This window comes from Lissotriton vulgaris, unplaced genomic scaffold (assembly GCF_964263255.1).
Source record: "Lissotriton vulgaris unplaced genomic scaffold, aLisVul1.2 SCAFFOLD_549, whole genome shotgun sequence".
NCBI classification, from domain to species: domain Eukaryota; kingdom Metazoa; phylum Chordata; class Amphibia; order Caudata; family Salamandridae; genus Lissotriton; species Lissotriton vulgaris.
Genome location: NW_028246744.1, coordinates 70,267 through 92,281, shown reverse-complemented (window position 1 = coordinate 92,281; position 22,015 = coordinate 70,267).

The window sequence follows — 22,015 nt, the reverse complement described above, 5'->3', positions numbered from 1 at the left end:
GGAGAGGAGAGAAAGGAGAGAAAAAAGAAGTGGGGGTAGGTGAGGTGAGAAAATGAGGATAAGGGAAGAGACAACTGTAGAGACGAGAGGAAGTCTGTCTAAAGACCGACTGGGTAGGTGACGACCAAGAAGGGAATCCACGGTCCATCTACCCTATAGCTAAACCAGGTAGCTCCATCGGCCATCAGACAAAGTAGTTCGGTCTCAAATGTCAAGGGAAGAGGTTCGAGGAAAAACAGGATGGGAGGGAGATACGACAGAAAGACGAAGGAAATTCTGCCCAAAGACCGTCTGGGTAAGTGACGGTCGAGGGGGGAAATCCCAAAACCCATCTCCTCTATAGCTATCAGGCAGCTCTATCGGGCTTTGGCCAAATAGCTAGGTCTCAATGGGAAACATTTAAAGAACACGGAGGGCAAAATAAATGGAGCGTAGAGGGTGTAGTTCCGTAGTTTGAGGGTCCGTGGTTCGTAGATTCTGAACCTGTGCAATAAAGGTCGTCGGATATAGACAATTTTGGTATCAGCGGACCGCAAATCACGAGTGCGGTGTGTACGAGTGTTTTCGTAATAATTGATCAATGAGAACACTATGTATTCAGGGATTTCGTTTGAACCCTCGGGTTCCATTTTGTGTGCGGCAGCCATTTGTGTGGTTGCCCTCACATAGGCCGATGACTATGGCCTAACGAGTCCTTGGGACACGTACACCTTAGCTGACTCTTGCGTGACCTGGCCGAACTGACTCCCTTGCCCGAGGCTGACCTCGCTGAGCCAGTTCCTTGTTAAGCGGCTGGTCAGATAAAGATCAAAGAGCAGGACATTGCTGAGTCTAAGGTACACGCACCCACACTTCTATCTTGCTTCTCATCTGTTTCTGTTCCTTCCTTTATGGCTTAATCATTGATTTGGGTTGAGGTTTTATGATGGGTTTGTCCGACCTGATCGAACAGGAATATTGGAATGTGCTTGGTCATTTCGCAACGGAAAGTGGGATTGTCGTCATGCGATACTTTTGAAATGTCATGTTTCTATTGGTCAGTTTGTATGTAATCGATGCTAGCCAGGAATGTGATTTTTGGCATAAAAGACCATGCTCCGCTCCTTGAATTTGTGCAGTCTCTAGTGAACCACCCGTGTTGTGCTTCGTAGACCTCTGTTCCTGGTTGCAGCCAATAAACTTTGGTCTTTGACGTCATCAAGAAGTGTCCCGTGTCTCTGTTTGCCGAGGCAGGGGAATCCGAAGACATCAGGCGTTATCCCTGGCGCCGCTGGGTTCTAAAACCCGGCTCTTCAGTTGGCGCCCAAGTGGGGCGACTTCAGCGGTACCGGTCCTAGCCCGAAGATCGTGAGGAGCTTCGTGTGGAAATTCTGGAGGAAGGCCTGCCACTTCATCGACCCCTGTATGTCGTCGTGGTCCGAAAGTCTTTGCTGCGAGGTTCCCCGCTTTCCGACGGCTACAAAGGACTGCTGCCCTGACTGTCGCCCTGTCTTGGAGCCATTAGACGATTTGTAGAGCGAGACAATAGACGGGTCTTCTGGTGACGCCATCGACATTTCAGTTAAGTATGAGTGGAGCGTCTCCCAGTCCTTAGTTTTGTTTGGGTATCCTTCGTGATCGCTTTGATTTGGTACCTGCAGGCCCCAAAGCATAGGGACTCGTGTATTCACAAGACTATCGTTTTTAGATTTCCCTTGAAGTTTGAAGCTAGACTAGTGAGCGAAGATGCCTGGTCTTAGCAGACTTGGAAAGATATTTGGTTTTCGTTGTACTAGGGATTCCCGATTGGAGGATTGGTGTCCGGTTCCTCCGATTGGAACTTCGACCTATGAGCTCTACGTAAAACATGGAGTGGGCCCCATCGCGTATAATGAAATATGGGTAAAGTATACTAGAAAGGACGGTGTCCTACAGTGGCCCCGTTATGGTAGCTTTGAAACTGAGATTTTAGACAATCTCGAAGTTAAACTGTTCAAAAAGAAAGCCCGGCCGACGATGTTTGACTCTTTCCGCTTATGGCGAAAGGAACCCAAACAGAAAGAAATTAAGTTAGCGAAGAAAAATAAACGAGAACGAGGTATGTCAATGGTGCAAGCTGCTATACAGTTTAGGGATAATGAGGAAGAACAAGAGAGCGAACAGATGCTTAGGGTCCGTAAATTAGCGGTAGATAAGTGCTACCCAGCTTTGCCGCCTCAACAGCAAGAAGAGAAGAAAGATCTTGTGAAAGATCCTTTAATGTCGCATTTATTGCATTCGCCACCCCCATATGCACAGAATGCTACGACACCTCCGCCACCAGTGGTAGTTGCGCAACCTCCGGTTGCTTTGCCACTTGCGATTCCTCAACAGCCAGCTCTTCCGTTGGCTCCTATTCCTTTGGTGCAGCCTTCTCAAGGGCCACCGCCTTTGCTACCTCCTTCGTCTGCTACTCCTGTGCCTGTCTTGTTGTATACTCCTCCTGTTTCGTCTCTGGTTTCTTCTCATTCTGCTTCGTCTCCTGTTCTTTTGTCACCTTCTCCTTCTGCTCGACAGAGAATGACTGATGCGTTAGCTAGTCTCTTTTCTCCTCTGTTGGGTTCATTGGGTATGTCTCCTGTTGTCGAGCGTAGACAATCGCATATTCATTTGCCTGATATTAATGAACGAACGGTGTTAGATCACTTGGCGCTTAATTGGGTTACGTATCCTACACATTATGACCTTGAGGGTGTTTTCCAGCAATGGGAAGCACCGAAACAACTGTACGTTTTCGATATGATGTGTTCTTTCCTTCGTGAACAATGGGAAGATAGTGAGGTAGGTCAAACTCCGCCTGAGTTGTACCGTATACGTTCTGAGTTTGCGAAAGGGACTGTTGTGGGTCTCGAGATTGAGAAAGCAGCTGCGACATTGTTGTCGTTTAGGAATGCATCTCCTTCTGACCGACTGTTTGAGCCTGATTCGTCAGTTAGGAGAAAGGCGCGTCAATATCCGATGCGTGAGGTTCCTCCAGTTTGGAGACCTGGCGATGCAAATGTTAATCCAGCGATTCCGCCACACTTTCAGCGTGTTTGGGTACATGTTCCATGGAAACGTGCAGAAGTTTTAGCCCTTAAGCAGTCTTTGCCTGATCCGCGCAAAAATCCAGCAGGGTTTTATAAGGAGCTAACTCAGACTGCGGTTTCATGTATCATGAATCTGGCAGATATAGATATGTTGTTTGGGAATGTTGTTCCACAGCCTATCTGGGGTAAGATTCGTCATACGGATCATGCGCAGGAACTAGGTGAGACATGGAATAATCTTAGAGATACAGATAATAGACAAGTAGGTGATGCTAAGCCTGAGGATTTGATTGCTGACCTTCCTGGTAGGATTATTAATTATATGAAGACTCTAATGCCTGAAGTGCGTGTTAATTGGGACAAGTTGTCTGCGTGCAAGCAGAAGAAAGAGGAAACTGTGTCCGACTTTTTCACGCGGTTCGAAGAGACCTTTGTAGACCACAGTGGTCAGGACATGAGTACCGAAGGTGGTCAGAGATTGTTCGTTGACAAATTTGTTCATAATTTGCTTCCCAAATTGTGCAATAGGTTGAAGGATTCTGAGAGTGCTTGGGCTGTTTCTACGTCAGTGCAGATTTTAGCTACTGCCCAGTACTATGAAAATAGGAACAAGGATGAGATAGAGAAAGCGGATAAGAAGACTAAGGAATTGAAGACTAAAGTTCTTCTACAACAGGCTTATCCGCCACGTAATAATCAGCGCGATATCAGCAAAATCAGCAGAATCAGCAATATCAGAGAAACTCGCAAAGGTACGAGTCTTCTCAACCACGTTTTCCTGTAGGTCCTAATCACTGTGCGTATTGCAAAGAAGAGGGTAATTTCAAGAGTAGTTGTCCGGTTCTGTTACAACGCACAAATGGTGCTTCTGGCGTGAGAGGTCGAGGTGCTCAACAAACGCCTAGAGGTAAAGGTCGTGGTCAGAATACGCATTCTTTGCCTCCACAGAATTCTATGAATAGCTTTGATCAGCAGAATGGTGCGTCTGGTAGGATGGCACAGTACTATGCGGACGATTACTATGTTGAAGTTGAGGAAGTGGATGGTAATGATTGCTAGGACAGCCATAGACAAAGAGAGGGAGTTGTTTCAGTTCCAGTAGATCAGAGTGGACCCTATGTTGAAGTGGTTGCATCAGGTGTGTCAGAGCCTTTTCTGTTGGATACTGGTGCTGCAAAGAGTTCTATTATGCACTCTAAACTCCCTGGCGCACCTTTGTCTGGCTTAAAGAATGTTTCAGTAGGTTTTTCTGGCGCCCCGGTTACAAATCCGATTTCTAGTCCATTGTCTATTTCTGTTGGATCCTTGTGAATTCGAAGCACCCCTCATTCTGACGACTGGTTATGGTGAGAACTTGATGGGATTGGACTTGTTAAAGAGATTGTATGCAACGCTATATTGTTCTCCGTCAGGAGTACATCTTACATTGGGTAAGAGAGTGATCTCTCCGATGTATATATCTAAAGATCGACTTCCAGCTGAATTGTCTTCTCTACCTGATTCTCTTTGGGCTACTGGTCCGAACGATGTAGGCATCTTAGAGATTCCGCCATATGTTGTGACATTGAAAGCAAATGTTAGATTGCCACGTATTCCACAATACCGTATTTCTAGCGATGGTGAAAGAGCACTTTTGGCGATTATCTATGATCTGATTGAGAAAGGTGTGATTGAGGAAACGAGAGGTAATGTGTCCAATAGTCCAGTTTTGCATGTCTTGAAGAGAACTGATTCTTCACAGCCTCCTGTATATAGGTTCGTGATCGATCTCCGCGAGGTGAATAAGATAGTTACTCCGCAATTTCCTGTTGTACCTGATATCACCGCTTTACTGACTTTGATCCCGGCTACAGCCACGTGGTTTTCGGTGATTGACTTGAAGAATGCTTTCTTCAGCATCCCGATTGCCGTGGAAAATAGAGATGTCTTTGGCTTCTCCTTAGGAGGACGAAGTTTCCGCTTTAAGCACGCTTCTCAAGGCTATTGCGAGAGTCCATCGATCTATAGCCAAGCTTTGAAGACGCAACTTGATTTGTTGGTTTTACCTGATGGTGCTGCTCTTATTCAGTACGTTAATGACTTGTTAGTTGCTGACGACAATGAAGAGATTTGTAGAGAGGCTACTTTGTCATTGTTACATCACTTGTCTGATTTCCATCATAAGGTTTCTCTTTCGAAGTTGCAATATTGTCGACAAGAAGTTACCTACTTAGGTCACCTCTTATCGAAGGAGGGAAGGAAACTGACCCCAGAAAGAATTCAAGCGATTGCAAAAATGAGTGTGCCTACGACACAGAGAGAAGTACGTGCGTTTTTGGGTATTACGTCGTACTGTAGACAGTGGATCCCTAATTTGTCGTTGCTCGCGAAGCCTTTGATAGCTCTTACTGTTAAGGATACTCCAAATCCTATTCCTTGGACTGACGAATGTCGTAAGAGCTTTTCAGAATTACGCAATGCGTTGTGTTCGGCTCCTGTGTTGGGTACCCCCGACTACAGTAAGCCTTTCACATTGTATGTCCACGAGAGAGGGATGTGCATTGTCAGTCTTGACTCAACAGTTTGGCAATAAGCAACGTCCATGTGCTTATTTTTCATCGACTTTGGATCCGGAAGCTAGAGCGTTGCCGAGTTGTCTGAGAGCTACAACAGCAGCGGCTGTTTCTATTCGACAGTCTGCTGGTTTGGTTATGGACAATACACTGATTGTGATGGTTCCACATGCAGTGGATACCTTGTTGAATCGTACCAAGACACAGCACTTAACTAGTGCTCGGTTGTCGGGTTACGAATTGACCTTGTTAGCGAGTCATGTGCATATTAAGAGATGCAACACGTTGAATCCAGCCACGTTGTTGCCGATTTCAATTAAATCAGATGACACAGAACAACATGATTGTTTCCTTAGAACTGAGGAAGAAACGAAAGGGAGGATAGACCTTAGGGATACTCCTCTTCCAGAATGTGATGGTACTTTGTGGGTTGATGGTTCGTGCTTCAAGCTTCCGAATGGTGATACGACTGCGGCATATGCTGTTACGACTTTGCATACGATTGCTGAAGCTGCACGTATCCCACATAATTCAGCGCAAGCAGCAGAGTTGATTGCATTAACAAGAGCGTGTGTGTTGGCGAATGGAAAGTGAGTGACTGTGTATACTGACAGCCAGTATGCATTTGGTGTGGCTCATAGTTTTGGACGTTTGTGGAGAGAGCGTGGGTTCCTGACTTCGCATGGGACTAAGATCCAGCATGGACAGTTGGTGAATGAACTCCTTGAATCACTTACTTTGCCATTGCAAGTAGCGATTGTAAAATGCAGTGCGCATAAGAAAGTTACGGATGATGTTGGTCGTGGTAATGCGTTTGCGGATGAGGTCGCGAAAGAAACTGTGAGAAATGTGATGAGTCGAATGTATGTTGCATGTCCAACGAGATGGGTTCCAGACAGAAGCATGTGTGAAGATACGATCGAGAGTGTGAAATCCATCCAAGCTGAAGCTACAGAGAAAGAGTTGAATGAATGGAGAGAGAGTAAGAGTAGACTGGATTCGATTGGTTGTTGGATTGATTTGTCAGAGCATCAAAGATGGTTGTTACCTGATGCGTATGTTCTTCCAGTGGTTACAATGACTCATGGAATGGCACATATCAGCGTGAAAGGGATTTGCAAGTTGTTGGCTTCGGTTTGGCAGAATGCTGGAATTCCTAAGTGTGCAGATAATCTGGTTAAGAACTGTATGGTGTGTTTGATGTACAATCCTGGTAAGGGAATTCCAACTCCAGCTGGTCATTTTGCTCCTCCAACGTACCCGTTTGAGGCTTTGCAGCTAGATTTCATCCACATGGAGAGGTGCAACAACCTAAAGTATGTGTTGATGGTTGTTTGCTCTTTTTCTAGATGGGTGGAAGCCTACCCTTTGAAGGACAATACTGCCTTGTCCACAGCGAAAGCCCTTATCAAAGAGTTCTTCCCTAGGTTTGGTTTGCCGAGAATGATCTGGAGTGACAATGGGAGTGAATTTGTGGGTCAAGTGATGAAAAGAGTGTGTGACGGGTTAGGAATACGGCAGAAGTTCCACGCTGCAAATCACCCCCAATCAGCTGGTTTAGTCGAGTGCTACAATGGCACCCTTATATTATAATTGGCCAAAATCCAAGCGAGCTCTGGTTTACAATGGCCAGATGCTTTCCCTCTAGCCCTTCTGTCCACTAGAATGACTGTGCAGTCGCGAATGGGTTTGAGTCCGTATGAAATTGTGTTTGGTCGCCCGGCGAACATTTGGGGAGTGCCGAGGCCGACAAAATTCAGTGAGATAGAACATCCTGTGTTGCTTGACTACCTGTACGAATTGACGGCTAAATTGCGTGTTTTGCATCGACAGGTTCATGACTCCTTACCACAGCCTTCTGAAGATCCAGGGCATGCTATCGAACCTGGAAGCTGGGTCCTGATAAAGAACTTTCAGCGGAGCCAAAGCGAGCAGCCCCGCTGGACAGGACCCTACCTTGTTTTGTTGTCTACACGTTCTGCAGTACGGGTGCACGGTAAAAAGAACTGGATCCACGGCGTACATTGAAAAAGAGCTCCTTTGCCTCTGCCGTACGACCGGTGGGTCCAGAAGGGACTTCCTGACTCTGAGACTGAGACCGTGCCTCGTTTTCTGCCATTCAGCAATGCCCGTTTGATTGGAACGAACACTGAGAAAGAAAGTGACGATCTTCTTCAAGAAGCTGTGCCTCCATTGAACCATTTGAACACTACTGAACCTGAACTTTTATTCCGTGAACAGACATTGCCTGGCAAAGACCGTTATAATTTGCGACCAAGAGTCGCTGGACTCATAAAATAGTAAAGTTCCTTTTTATGATTTTTTTGTTTGCAGGTTAACTCTCCTCCGAGGAACTACTTTGATTTTTGTTTTTCGAACCGCCATCCGGGTTCAGCTTTAGGGTCGCGGTTGACAAGTCTTTGGAGTGCAAGCCTGAGACACTAGGTCGACGGTTCTGGTTGGCCTAAGGGAATTGCCCTGGGCAGACAGAGGCATTCCTTAGCATAGAACACCCTACCACCGCGAGCAGCATATTAGTGAGGATGGAGTTTTTCGAGATGGAGAGACCTGTTGAGAGAATAAGCTTTAAGAGCAAAATTTGCAAACTGATGACTCAAAAATCATTTTTAATACTGTGTTTATTCGTGTTGGTTAGCTTAATGATATTCTTAATTGGTTATGTGACATTCTCTTTTCAAGTGACGTTCATGCCCACTACGCAACCTATACCTCCTCCTACTATTTCTTCTCATTCTTTTCACCCTCTGCCCGACCATGAAATAGTCAGACAACTGGAATTTGCTAAAAATTCCTTTATTCAACTCCTGCACCAACACTAGCTAGTTATGAACACAACAAATTGTTGGATTTGTGGCCTAATGCCCCATACGACCGATAAAGGTATTCCTTACTTGGTTTTGCCTTTCAGCCTTAATGGTTCTATTTGGGCATATAGAACGATGTTCATCTATGCTCATAGTGTCTATCCCCAACGTTCCGCGAAAGATAATCTGAAGAATAGTGCTCTGGCCAAGGGTATAGTTGACATAATTAACACCTTGGCTGCTAGGGGTTTTCCCCTCCTGTGCTGGAAATTGAAATAGTCCATGGATCATGACAAGGTCAGCTCGTCATAAGCACAGCTCCACTGTGCCTCATGACGAGCTGACCTTGTCATGAGCATGGAAGGGGTTAAAGGAAGTCCGAAGAATAGTGCTCTGGTCAAGGGTATAGTCGACATGATTAGAGGAATTAATTCCTATGAGACTATTCCGAGAGATGAGAGACAATCATACATTGGTTGGAACGTTACTGGATATGGAGTTAGTCTGAGTGTTAACCAGCGAGCGAAAAGTTCTCCACCGATTAGGATAGTGCCCCATCAGGGTCGCTATTGTCTGCAGGGTAATGGCAAGAATCCGAGAGCTTAGTTAGGGAAGAGTGTCTGCACTGAGACTTATGTATTTGCGTCTCAGACTTCCCCAGCGTTTCTAGCAGCTAAGGGTACCTATTTCATCTGTTACGATAAAGCGTATACATGGCTCACTTATTCTTGCATTCTCTGCTGCGTGATTGGGTAGTGAGTTGATTATTCAAAGTTCGCCGAGTGCACTTAGCTGATCCCCATATTCGATTATGTATTAACACTCTCCTGGTCGCCCACCTGTTTTTTCTCCGCCGGTGTGAAGTAGTTTGACACCTTGGTTACGGCTATTTTAGGTGGCATAGATGCAATCACTGCCCACCGCTAGGGAGTCCCGGGCCGCTCAGATCTCCAGGGGATCCCTTTCCATGTTGTGGGGATCAGTTGTGCTTGTAGAGAGGTGGCTCTGGTGTGTGCCTAGGTCCTTCTTGGAGTCTGAGATTGTGGGTCTTCTCGAGGTAGAACTTAGCAGTGGTTCATGGTGGCCATCTTAGGGTCAGGCAAGGGCTGCGTGTGTTACCGTTACATGTCCGGTGCGGTAGGGGTGGTGAGGGGTATATATCCCCTCCTCACCACGCTGACGACCTCTTTGTCGTCACACCGGACAAGCGCGGCCGCTGCCTCGCGGGACACGCTGTCTCCCACCCTACCACTTACCCGGCGTGGTCAGGGGTAGGAAGCATGGTGAGAATGTTGTAATCTTGTTCCTTTTTTCTTTGCAGGCGGAGTTACAGGTCGATCTGGAAGCAATTGGGTACAGAAGAGTACCTCTGCACGGCACATAGGGGTGCCAGAGCCAGAGCCCAGGAGCCACATGAGAGGTTCCTGGAAACCGTGTCACAATTGGACCGTTTCTCGGTCCAATTGCGTGATTAGTATCCCAAGATAAGTATACTGTGATAATAGTTGATTATCATGCTAAGTGGTTGGTAGTGAAATCAATGGAGAATGTAAATACCCTAAAGGTCTATGAGTTATTTGAAAACGTGTTTATCAATGAAAGAATTCCGAAGACCATAGTGTCAGACAATCAAGTTTGGCTCATTTCCAAAGAAAATAAGATTTTTTTGGCTAAACTGGGAATTATCCATTAGGGGTAGCTCCCTTCGAGCCTCAAGCCAATGGATTGGTGGAAAGAATTAATCGAAAGGTAATAGAAAACGTTCAACTTTATTTTTCGCGAATAGACTGTCAAAGAAGAATTGAGGAAATGGATTTGGGCTTATAGCATGATCCCCATTCAAGGACTGGTGTATTACCATTTGTGCTCCTTGAAGGAAGAGAACCAGGAAGGAGCGAATGCCCTGCGTAGTTGTATGAAAAAGATTGTGATGGGTGGATCGCAAAGCGATAAAGAGTAAAGTCAGAGGAATGCAAGAGAAAGTTAAAGACAAGAACAAGAATATAAAAGATGACTGTAGGAATTGGAGCTTGGGTGGTGGTGAAGAAAGGTGAAATTGTCAGGAAGGGAGATAGCAAGTTCTCCAGTCCACAGAGAGTCACAAGTGTGAAACGGAATGTGGTTGTTCCAGATGATGGGACAACGTGGAGTTTAGGAAATGTATATAAGCATAAATACCAACAGATAGATTAGCCTTATTTTGTAGCCAATATGGATTGTATATCATTTAATGATGTTTTAATTAGTTATTTAAAATTGTTGTAATATCTATGCTATAGTTTTTGTGTCATTTTGGCGATATTAAAGAGGGAAGATGTGTAGAGTTGGATAATCTTAGGATATTGACATAATAGAATGTGACATCATATAAAATGTAGGATAAGGAGGAGTTCGAGACGGTCAACTAAAAATAGAGAGATATGTGGGAGGAGCTACAGATGTATTGAAAAATAAGTATACCGTCACATGTAAGGGAAGTGGAATTGTCGTCTTTACACACAGGCCCTGGAGATCTGGAGAGTTGAGGACTGCAACCCCCTGACAGGAGATGTGTATTGCTCACATTCCTGGGAGCTGGGGTGGCACACACACACTGGAGGGAGAGGAGAAGGGCATCCTCTGTGCACTTCAAAGGTCTCTTTGATTCCAGGTAGAGTTGTGGCATCTGTCCCTTTGACAAAGTGCAATGCAGAGGAGAGAGCACTTATGAGGAGCTTACACCCCCAACAAGAATTTCAAAGGCCAAACATTATTTCACATATGTATCTTGATTTGGACCATAAAGAAGGGGGCATGAGTCTCATACTTTGTTGAACAGCACTGTCTCATCAGGAGAGGGAAGATCACCAAGTGTTGCTGCTAAGTGAGGGGGCATCACCCAGGAAGTTAAGGCCACTTGCCCTGAGCCTGGAGCACCAACCTACTACCTACCTACCAAGACCAGAGTACCATGGGGCATAGCAACAAACAGCAGCGATTATTATTGCTGGCTGCTCTTAGCGTGAGGATTTTTATCGCTGGCTACCACATGCTAGCGCTGTATAAACAACGCATAGCGCAATGGCGATAATTATTCCAGTGATAGCAATGTTTTCCATGTAACATCGCTGGTTTTCATTTGATGAACTGCATGAAGCAACGACAACTGCAAGTTCAAGTTTGCCGTATGCATCTCCACTGTGACCCAAGGGGCCTGTATGCTGCTGCTGGTGAACTGTGAATGCAGAGCTCAGTGCTTCTGATCCAGCGGGCTACCAATCTATTACTGATCCGAAGCCCTTTCTTATATCAATGGATCTATTTTAGTTGAGAAGTAATTGAGGATATGACCTAAGTTTATTTACACTATTATTTTTTAAATAATAAAAGACTCTGGAAAGTTTAAAAATGTTTATCCAATTAATCATATGAGCAAAACAAATTACAGGGCTAACTCCATCTTTCTGAGGAAGTAAGATCGGTGTATCTTATTTAATAATAAGACTTCACAACAACAAGTACCTCAGTAAAGAGAGGATAGAGAGAGAATTGCATTGACACAGTACACAGAGATACATGTACCTAGGATGGTGTGGAAAACAGACCCCTCTAGCAAACAGTTAAAGGGCTCTTTTGAAAAGTTCAAGTGACAAGGACTTCAGGACAGGTTCAGGACAGGATAGATGACCTCTTCTGGATTCGACACCTCCGTCTCCCCCCTCTCAGATACTAACTTCCTCCTCGATTCTTCCTCAATCTTCTTCTAATTCTATTACCTCCTCGATTCTTTAGCGATCTTCTTCTAGGTCTATCACCTTCGCGAGTCTTCCGAGATCTTCTTCTAATTATTTCGCTCTAAAATTCTAAGTCTACTTCTTCAGGTATTCGATCAGCATTCGGACAGCATCTCAATCTCTCAGTGTTCTTGATACGATTGCCAACACTGTTCTATCTAAACTACCTCAATTATACTTTCCTAATGGCATGTACCATCCCTAAATGTTTCAACTTTATGAAACCCCTACTTCTGACTGGACAAACCAAGGGGATGATCATCACACCATGCTAAGTTTTGATAATTTTCTTTAGCTCATTGTTTTAAGCTCCCACCCATTCATTTGTTCTCCAATGCTTTATTTCCCACCACTATTTGCAAACATTATCAACAACAATGTATAACATTTTCAGTTGTCCATTGATTCTTCAGGATGTTCAGCTGGTTCCCAGGACATGTACAGAGAACTTCTTTGGACTAGTTTCAAGCTTTACATCACTGTTTCAAACTTACCAGTTCTGCGCATGCGGGAGAAACCACATGGGTGGCGGACTTTAGCATCGTTCAGAGGCCCAAATACAAACTAATAGAGAAGTCAAAAGAAAAAGCATTAATTTCAAAAGAAAATGATTTCACTGTATACCACCTATCTCTACTCTAATCCGGTTTACTTATAAAGACGTTTCTAGCATTATCATTTAGTATATAACTCACCTTAGCTTCAGCAAAGCATGTGAGTTTCCAAGCGGCCATATTGGATGCTATTGCACAGAAGCAAAGTTTTCCCTCCAAGAGTAAAGACGTATTGCTGCATAGATACAGCCGATGCAAGCCCAGTAGATTTTCCTGCGTTAGCAGCTATTTTAAAACACACTCGGGTTACTTGTTAGTAGAACACATAGGCAAGCTTTCCTTATTTGTAAAATATATTAAATGTGGTGCATATTAGTATATAATTACATGAATAATACTTTGTTACAGGTTTATATGACAGGATTGCGTCCAAGCAAGTCTCTTTTATACGAGTCCTTGCTCCATCACTGCCATAGACAGAAGGTTGCCTGATGGTTCAGAGACAGGGAGCTCCCTGAGAGTTCAGAGGAAGTGGGCTCCCCAACGGTTCTGAGACAGGGGGCTCCCCGACGGTTCGGAGGCAGAGGGCTCGCCGACGGTTCGGAGACAGGGGGCTCGCTGACGGTTCGGAGACAGGGGGCTCCCCGACAGTTCGGAGACAGGGAGCTCCCTGACGGTTCGGAGGCAGACGGAAGGCCAACGGTTTGGAGACAGGGGGCTCCCCGACGGTTCTGAGTCAGAGGGCTCCCCGACAGTTTGGAGACAGGGAGCTCCCTGACGGTTCGGAGGCAGACGGAAGGCCAACGGTTCGGAGACAGGGGGCTCCCCGACGGTTCTGAGTCAGAGGGCTCCCTGACGGTTTAGAGACAGGGGGCTCCCTGACGGTTCGGAAACAGGGGGCTTCCTGACGGTTCGGAGACAGTGGGCTCCCTAACGGTTCAGAGACAGAGGGCTCCCCAGCGGTTTAGAGGCTGTATTTGCCAAAGAAGGTGGACCAAGGTCCTTGTACTTCGATGCCACATCTGCAGTGAAGTAACATCAGATGTAACGTCACTGACCCAGAAGTGAAACTGTTCATCAGTCTCTTACAGTTAATGAGAAGGGAGCTTCAAGGGAGGAGAGAGAGCATCACGTGCTGCATGACGCAGTGAGGAGCCTGAAGAGCTGGAGGAGAGGAGTCTGAGGAGAGAGGAGAGAGGAGCGTGCTGCGCTGTCGAGAGCTGGGAGCCGTGTGCCGCTGAGAGCCGGGAGCCGCGGGGTCCACAGCCGGTCTCTCATTTTGCCCCCCTTCCCTCGTGAGGACACAGTCACCAACAGCGGTAGCGGCAGCAGAGGTGAGAGCCGTGAACCGCGAGCCATGAGCCGCGAGACACAAACGAGGAGCGAGGAAACAAGGAGCAGCTGGGCCGGGAGGGGCTGTGAGGGGGGTCACGAGAGGTCCGCCGTGCTGCCTGAGCTGCGACCGTTGGTGCAAAGTGGAGGAGATTTACAATCTACCCTCCTTGCCGCAATCTGCATTCAGCATCTGCATTCTGCTCCCTGGCTCCCCAGCTCCCCTGTTCCCCTGCTCTCCTGTGTTGGAGGGAGTCATGTATGGATTTGTGCAGCAGTAGGGGAACGCAGAAGTGGCAGTGGGAGTGGAGTGAGCAGCCACAGCCACAAGAGACACCGGAGACACTGGAGACACAGATCAGACCGCAAGTGTCAGCAAGGGCAAGGCGAAAGCTGCCACTTTTAGCATTGCTGGGCACAGAGGGTGCTGAGCTAGTTTGGGTTTGCCTGCAAGTGGTTTAAACACAGTGCATTCACTTTTAAAGGAGGTGGAGGTGGAGGTGGAGGTGGTGTTGAGCACTGGGAAGAGACAATTTGAACAGTACAGCCTTAGTCTGAGCAAAGAGCTGTGGACATGCGGTCGGGAAAGATTCGCCAAGCTCCCACCCACAAATACATAGAAGAGTGGTTACAAAAGATCAAACTAAGCTTGCAAACAAAAGTAAAACAAAAGAGGATTCCAACTTGCAAAAAAAGAGTTTGATTCCATCTTCAACACTAGAACCATTCAAGTTTGGGGGGAACAACTTGAAGCGTAAATTCCAATTCTTAAAGGACCCAATGGCAGCAATTTATGCAATGACAGAAGAGGCGCAAAGCTTACAAAGCCCCATAAAACCAATACACTTAATAACACCAAATACATCGGGAGAAATATGCCCAGTACAAAGGGAATCAGCGGCAAAGCAACAACAACAGCTGCAACAAAAAAGAAGAAATGGATTGGAAGGAAGCGCAGGAATAATTGTCCAAGAGAAGTTAGCTATTAAAAAATGGCTGTTAAAAACAACAGCACAGATACATCAACCCATATCCCAACCCATGACAACAATGGATATAGGGAGCAAAGAAGAGAAAGGAAAAAGTCAAATATTAAAAAAAAATCAAAGTCAAATCGGGAATCAAGTCAAACCTCAAGATAATGTCCAAAAGATAGATTGGACAAGATCTTTTTCAATTTCCAAGGAAGAAGAACTCATCAAGGTGCTAGAACTTAACACACAAAGAGATGAGGAATCATGGACGAACATGCAAGGGAAATACAAAGAAACCGGCCCGCTGGAAAAAAGGGAAATGGGAGTAGAAGGGGGAGCCATCTCAACCCCCTTTAAACACACACCCAGTCCCAACCGATGGGAAGAGCAAAACAAGGAGAAAAGCGGTCAACCACAAGGAAATATAAAAACACAGTCACCAATCACAATTTCATCCCCAAACGGATTTGACTCTATATCAGGGATCTCAATGCAACCAAACAACATAGAGCCCGCTACTTGGAGTGAATCGCTATTAAGAAGTCTACAGCAAGCAATTGATGTTCTAAACTTCCAATCTGATAAATTAGATGTCCAGGTAGATCTAATGAATTTAATCTCAACGCACATAGCAGGAATAAACACTAAATTGGATAAAATCTCAGCCCAAATTACTAAAGGAATTAATAAAGATATCCAAACTAAAAACAAAATGCTGGATCAAAGTTGCAGATGTGGTAAAATAATAGATAAACTGGCATCCCTACCAGAAATATTGACCAAAATCCTACGAGTGGCACAATTGACAAGACCAACAGAAGAAATATTGGCCCGAGAAAACAAGGGCGAAAAAACAACAACAGAAATACAAAAAAACATGAGGCCAGTCACTGAACCTGACGAAGTTATAAATATAATGGAAGCAAACAAAACAAATGATGATGGAAAAGGGCATAGTGAAAACAAAACCTCATCCTCACCAGGCGCATTAGAGAATCAAACTAAAAGACAACGCAAACAAGCGTGGAAAGCTAGGAAGAATGCCAGCAAAAAAACTAATCAGGAAAAAAGTAAAATTTAGGCTATATTTACACAAAAGTGGAACAAAAGCATTATTGATCGGGCGGAAGACACCTCAAAAGTAGAATAAAAAAAACAAGAAATAAATACATCAGATAGTACAGGGTTTCCTAGCACTTCCATGCAAAGCAAACAGATGTCCCCAGAAATTGTCCAATACAAATCAAAAGGAGGACAGAATGTAGGAGTAAAAACAATAAACAATATACATAATACAGAGGACGAAGCAGAAAATAAGCGAAAAAGGTCAACACATAAACCGGTAATAGAAAAACACGAAAGAGAAACAAGGTTACTGGAATATATACCAGAATCAAGAAACTAAGACGGATTGACAAACTTGGACCATGTAAAACCATGATAAGATATCAGACCTGTCTAAAAGGGAAAAAAGTCTAGAATCACAAGCAGAACGTTTTATAAGTACCGACACCCAATTACTAATTACTTTGGATAAAAAAGGCAGGACATATAATGCACCGTTCGAAAATATATACAAGGATTACGCCAGGTCAGTCATAAGTCATAGAACAGCAGAGATTGAAACAGAGCAAATTGACGATGTAGCCACATCATCAAAGCCTCCCTTAAAAGAAAGGCCCATCGTAGAGTCTATGAGTCAAAATAACCTCCGGGAATCCGCTATGGAAAAAACTGAATTAAATCAAAATCAGAAACAACAAATGGATTCAGCAGAGCTAGGCTGTAAATTAATATTCAGGCCAGAATATCCAACAAAAGGAAAAATTGATACTTTGAATAGGGGAAATATAATGCAAATATTTAGAGAGATTCCTAAATAAAGGGAAATAGCATCGGCGGAACTTTTGGCGGTAGAATTTGTCCAAATATATAAAGAGACAGAATTGGAAGTAAGCAGTACAACATGGTCATCAAAAGAGATAACCAAGCTGATTTTCTCTACAAGAGCGGTCTTTGAAGCTTGGGGTATAACACTAGCATACCCAATGTGCACAAAATACCCATACCCGTTATTAAACAAGGTGGCACATCAATTGATAAACACAAATCAAAAGACAACTTCCATTTTAAAGGGAGCAAGAAGCACGACCACAACTCAACAAATAAGTAGGGATCCATGTTCAAATAGTACAAACTCCAGACAGTAGAACCATCAGCCTGAGGGAAATCAAGATTGGTCCTGGATACCGTTGAACTTACATCGATCCTGATAAAAATATCACAGACAGTAGGGAGCAAAACAATAAGGAATTTAAGCAAAAGGAGAAGAGAATAAGAATAAGCTCCTGGAATGTCCATGGATTTAAATAAATGGAACAAGACCAAGAGACCATCTCCTTTTTGGGTAAATTTAACATAATTCTCCTACAATTAACATGGAACGTAACACCAAGACACATAGTAGGATATGAAGAATTTCATGTAATGGCAGAAAAAATTGCTAAGTATGGACGCCCAAGGGGGGGTTTGTCCATATATATAACAGTTGAATATGATTGGAAAATAGAGGAAAGGAATCCCGGAGAAAACTGGATACAAGTCATAAAACTGGAATGCAAACATCCCTCAAACGGAGTTGGGCGGAAGTTACTGGTTTTAAATATATACATTCATCCCGAAAAGAAAAAGAAAATAAAAAAACTGTCAAACTTGATAAACATAATAAAAACATTACAAGTAACACATCAAAATTATGAGATGATTGTCTCAGGCGATTTAAATTGTAATTTGACAGAGGGCAATGACAACAAGAGTAAAACCCAAAAAACATGGAATGACCTGGAATCTCTGGGATTTGTTACTTTAAATGGAAATACGAAGGGAGACCGACCGGCAGGAATTACCTTTTCTAGTGGAAATAAACAATCCACCATAGACTATACAATAATCAGCAAAGATCTTGCACACTTGATCGATCATTTCCGCATTCTAACACGGTCGGAGAGCGATCACTTCCCTCAAGAAATAGTATTACACCTAAACCTACAGCAAAAAGAGAGTACAGCATCCTTAGTCGCAATACCAGAAGTATATAACTTAAGGAAACTTAAATGGAGAGGAACAATTATCAAAGAGATAATGGATACAGTGAGTAAATATGTAGAGAATACTGGGGCTCTGGAAGTACATTTATTGGCAAAAGATTGGGAGAATTTGCATACGTCCTTGCTAGATAAATTTCCAGCAAAATCAGTAGGCAAATGTACGTATGGAGCCAACAAAGAGCCATGGTATAGCATACAGCTGAGAGATCAAAAAAGAAACATCGCAAAGGAGGTAAGACTAAATGCTGTAGCAAATAGAACGGGAATAGAAAGAGATAATTGCAAGATTCTAAAAATGAGAAAAGAATACAAGTAAGTGTGTAGAGATGAAAAAATGATACACACAGAAAAACTATTGGAAGAATTGCTGTGGGCAAGTAAATTACTGAATAGCAGTGAATTTTGGGGCCTAGTCAACAAACTACCTAAGGGAACAGGAACTCAACAGAATGTAGGAATAAGCGAAACAACTTGACTGCAATATATTGACAGACTGTACAACACCCAAACAGGGCCACACACGTGGGAAGAAGTAAGTATAGATGAAGTAAAAGGAAAAGAACCGGAATTAGAGGCAATCGCTCTTAAACAAGATGAACTGAAAGAAGATCTAATCAGCAGGGAATCGGAGGAACTAACACCATTGACAACAGTAGAATACACAACATTTTTGATAAAAAAACTGAAAGCCAAAGCGCCGCAGGACCAAATGGGCTGCCAAACGCCCTTTTCAAACAAGACCCCAAATTTTGGGCCAATTATCTCACACCCTTTTTAAACAATTGTTTTGTGAAAACAAGATGCCACGGTCTTCGAGCGGAATTTTATTTTCATCCAATCTACAAAAACGGTAGCAGAACAGAACCTGGGAACTACAGGCTGATTGCCCTCATTGATGTAGAGACAAAACATTTTGCTTCTTACATCACTTACAGGAGTGGACAAAGGAAAATAAAATAATCCCAAAATTTCAAACCGGCTTCAGACAAGGCATGGGCACCATCACAAACCTTTCAGCACTGACGATCTTGATCGAAAAAGCAGAAAAGAAGAAGGCAGGATTACTGGCATGTTATATCGACCTGAAATCAGCTTTTAATAGAGTGCCAAGCGATCGACTGTGGAAGAAATTGGAAGCATGGGGACTCCTCCAGACACTGATAGACACAATAACATCTTTATACAGTGAAACATGGGCCACAGTAAAGCTTGGAGATGGAAGAAGAGTATCGTCTAAAATAAACATAACCAATGGATTAAAACAAGGCTGTGTGCTCTCACCATGTTTATTTAACTTATACTTAGCAGACCTAAATAATCACCTGCTACAAGTAAATGGTCATCCAGCAAAATAGGCAAATGAGCCAATTCAGTTCCTGCAATATCCGGACGACATTGTGGTGGTGAGCCAAACCCCAATAGGGCTGCAAAGGGTCATAAATAAACTAATCGACTATTTCGATTTGCTAGGCCTGGAATTACACAAAACAAAAACCAAGGTAGTGAGACTAGCGGGCCCTAGACCAGGAAAATTTAAATGGTATGCAAAGAATACACAAATTGAGGAAACAAGCTCATATAAATATTTTGGTATTAAAGTGGGCAGAAACGTGTCCTTGGTGGATCAAAAAAGGGTATATTACAGCTAAAGCCCAATCATTAACCTTCGCCTACAAACAGCTTTACAAGAAACCGGAATGGTCTTCACATGGGCACCTTCTAAAAATAATGGCAGCACAATTGCTCCCAACTTTATCCTATGGACTGGAAATATGGCATGGCCAAGAAACTAACACTTTAAACAAACTACAGATTAAAGTGTATAAAGCAGTCTTTAACCTCTTTAACGGTTCATCTCAAGCACAAATACGCTTGGAATTTGGTCTCCAGAACCAAGAATATCAACGGAAAGCAATTTTTGCAAAACTGTGCTGGCAATTTAGAGCATCAGAAATGGGAACACTGAACAACTTATGCTGGATGGAAATAAAGACACAATTTGATCAAAGAAACCCAAATACTTGGGGTGACTACCTGCGTATTGCCCTGGAGGCATTAGAGATCGAGGAAGCTTGGGATAGCAACTTGGAAAGAACATCATTCAATAAAGTGTGTAACACCAGGGCTAAATCACTATCTTTTGTGGAAGATAAAAGAAGATTGGCCAAACGCTGTCATGCATGGGTGGTAATAAATTCATATACAAGACCAAAACCACAACCCTACTTAGCAGCGCACTTCCGCTATCACTAAAAAGGAGGTTCATGGCATACAGATTATGTGATTACTGCTCAAAAGACCTGGTCCCCACTTGGAAAAGTAAACAGCAAGCAAGGACATGCCGTCTATGTGGGTACCATACAGAAACTTTATGCCACCTAATGTGCGTCTGTGAGTCCATAAAAGAAGAAAGAAGGAAGTTGTTGAAAACAGCCTTAAATGACTTAAATATTCGGACTTGCAGATATGCGGTAACAAGTTGGATGGGGGCCTCATGAAACATTTTAATATGCCATGGGGTAAAATTTATGGCATTAGTAGATAACATACTTGTAAAAGTGGAAAAAGATCAAATGCTTGGGGCTGGAAAGGGATTTTTATAGAAACTGTAAATATTTTAAAGTATGATTGAGAATATGTTTTTCTTTTAACTCTGATCGTTAAAAATTTCTTTTTATTGTGTACTTTATGGTTGTGATAAACCAAATAAAGTTATCTTTTGACTGACTGACTGACAGATGTAATGCCACTGCTCCTGAAGCTAGAGATAGTGCCATCTGACTGCGAAGAATGCATCACCACCATTGAAGCATTAAGCCACAGTCTGCACGTGCAGGTAAAACATGAGACCATATTTGAGGGACTGTGAGACAGTGTCTTGCATTGGAACTGCATGGTAAAAAGATGCACAAGTGCCTTTATGAACACTTTAGCAAGATACAAACTAAACTGACATCTGGTCCACTCATTGGGCAATCATCAACACATGCCAGTGACCAAGGGTATAGGTCAAGCGTGTATACTATGTAAATCAATTTATCAAATTTCCATTCAATTATGCGTTGTATTCTGAGAGCTAAAAGGTCCAAAGAGGTCCATGGGTTATCATAGTAAAGTGGAGTATTTTATTAGTCTTCTTGTGCTAGGTATCTGTGACCAGCCAACACGTTTCAACGCTTATAGTGCGCAGCCCTGGGACTTTTTCTGAAGTACTGATTGCATCATTTCATATCATTTTTAAACAGTTATGTTCAACATAAATCAGGGGCATCACAATCGGACAAAGAATAAAAACAAAAAAAAAGAATGAAACAGTATCTGTCATTTAGTCAGATCATAGTTTGCAAAGACTTTATGCATTGCCCATGCACTACAATAGTGTCAAAAAAACATTTCCTAGAGTGGGACACAGCACAGTGGTGGTCAAACAATGGAAGCTCTACCTCATAAGGAGGCAGAGCAGCGCTAGGGTGCTTGAGTACATGAAGTGCATCTATAGTTATCATGCATGAAAATCTCCTTATTAAATTATGCTTTATCAAGATTGTGATTGCCAAGTGGTTTACTGATCCTGAGGTGTTTCTCTCGCTATGTTTCTATTCATTATTAAGTTCTCCTAAAGGAGTGGAAAGCTGAAACTCTGGTCCAAGACCGTTGTCACACAGCAGGAACTGCCCCTCCTGAACTTGTACCCTGGAGTGAGTGCTAGAGTGACACAAGTTGGCTCTAGGCTACAAGTTGGAAAACCCTGCAACGGATCCCTATTTCTTTGTGTACTATAGTGTTGTGTGATTGAAGTACTACTCTCTTCCTAGGCTAACATTGAATTGAACATTATATTAGTGTCTGTT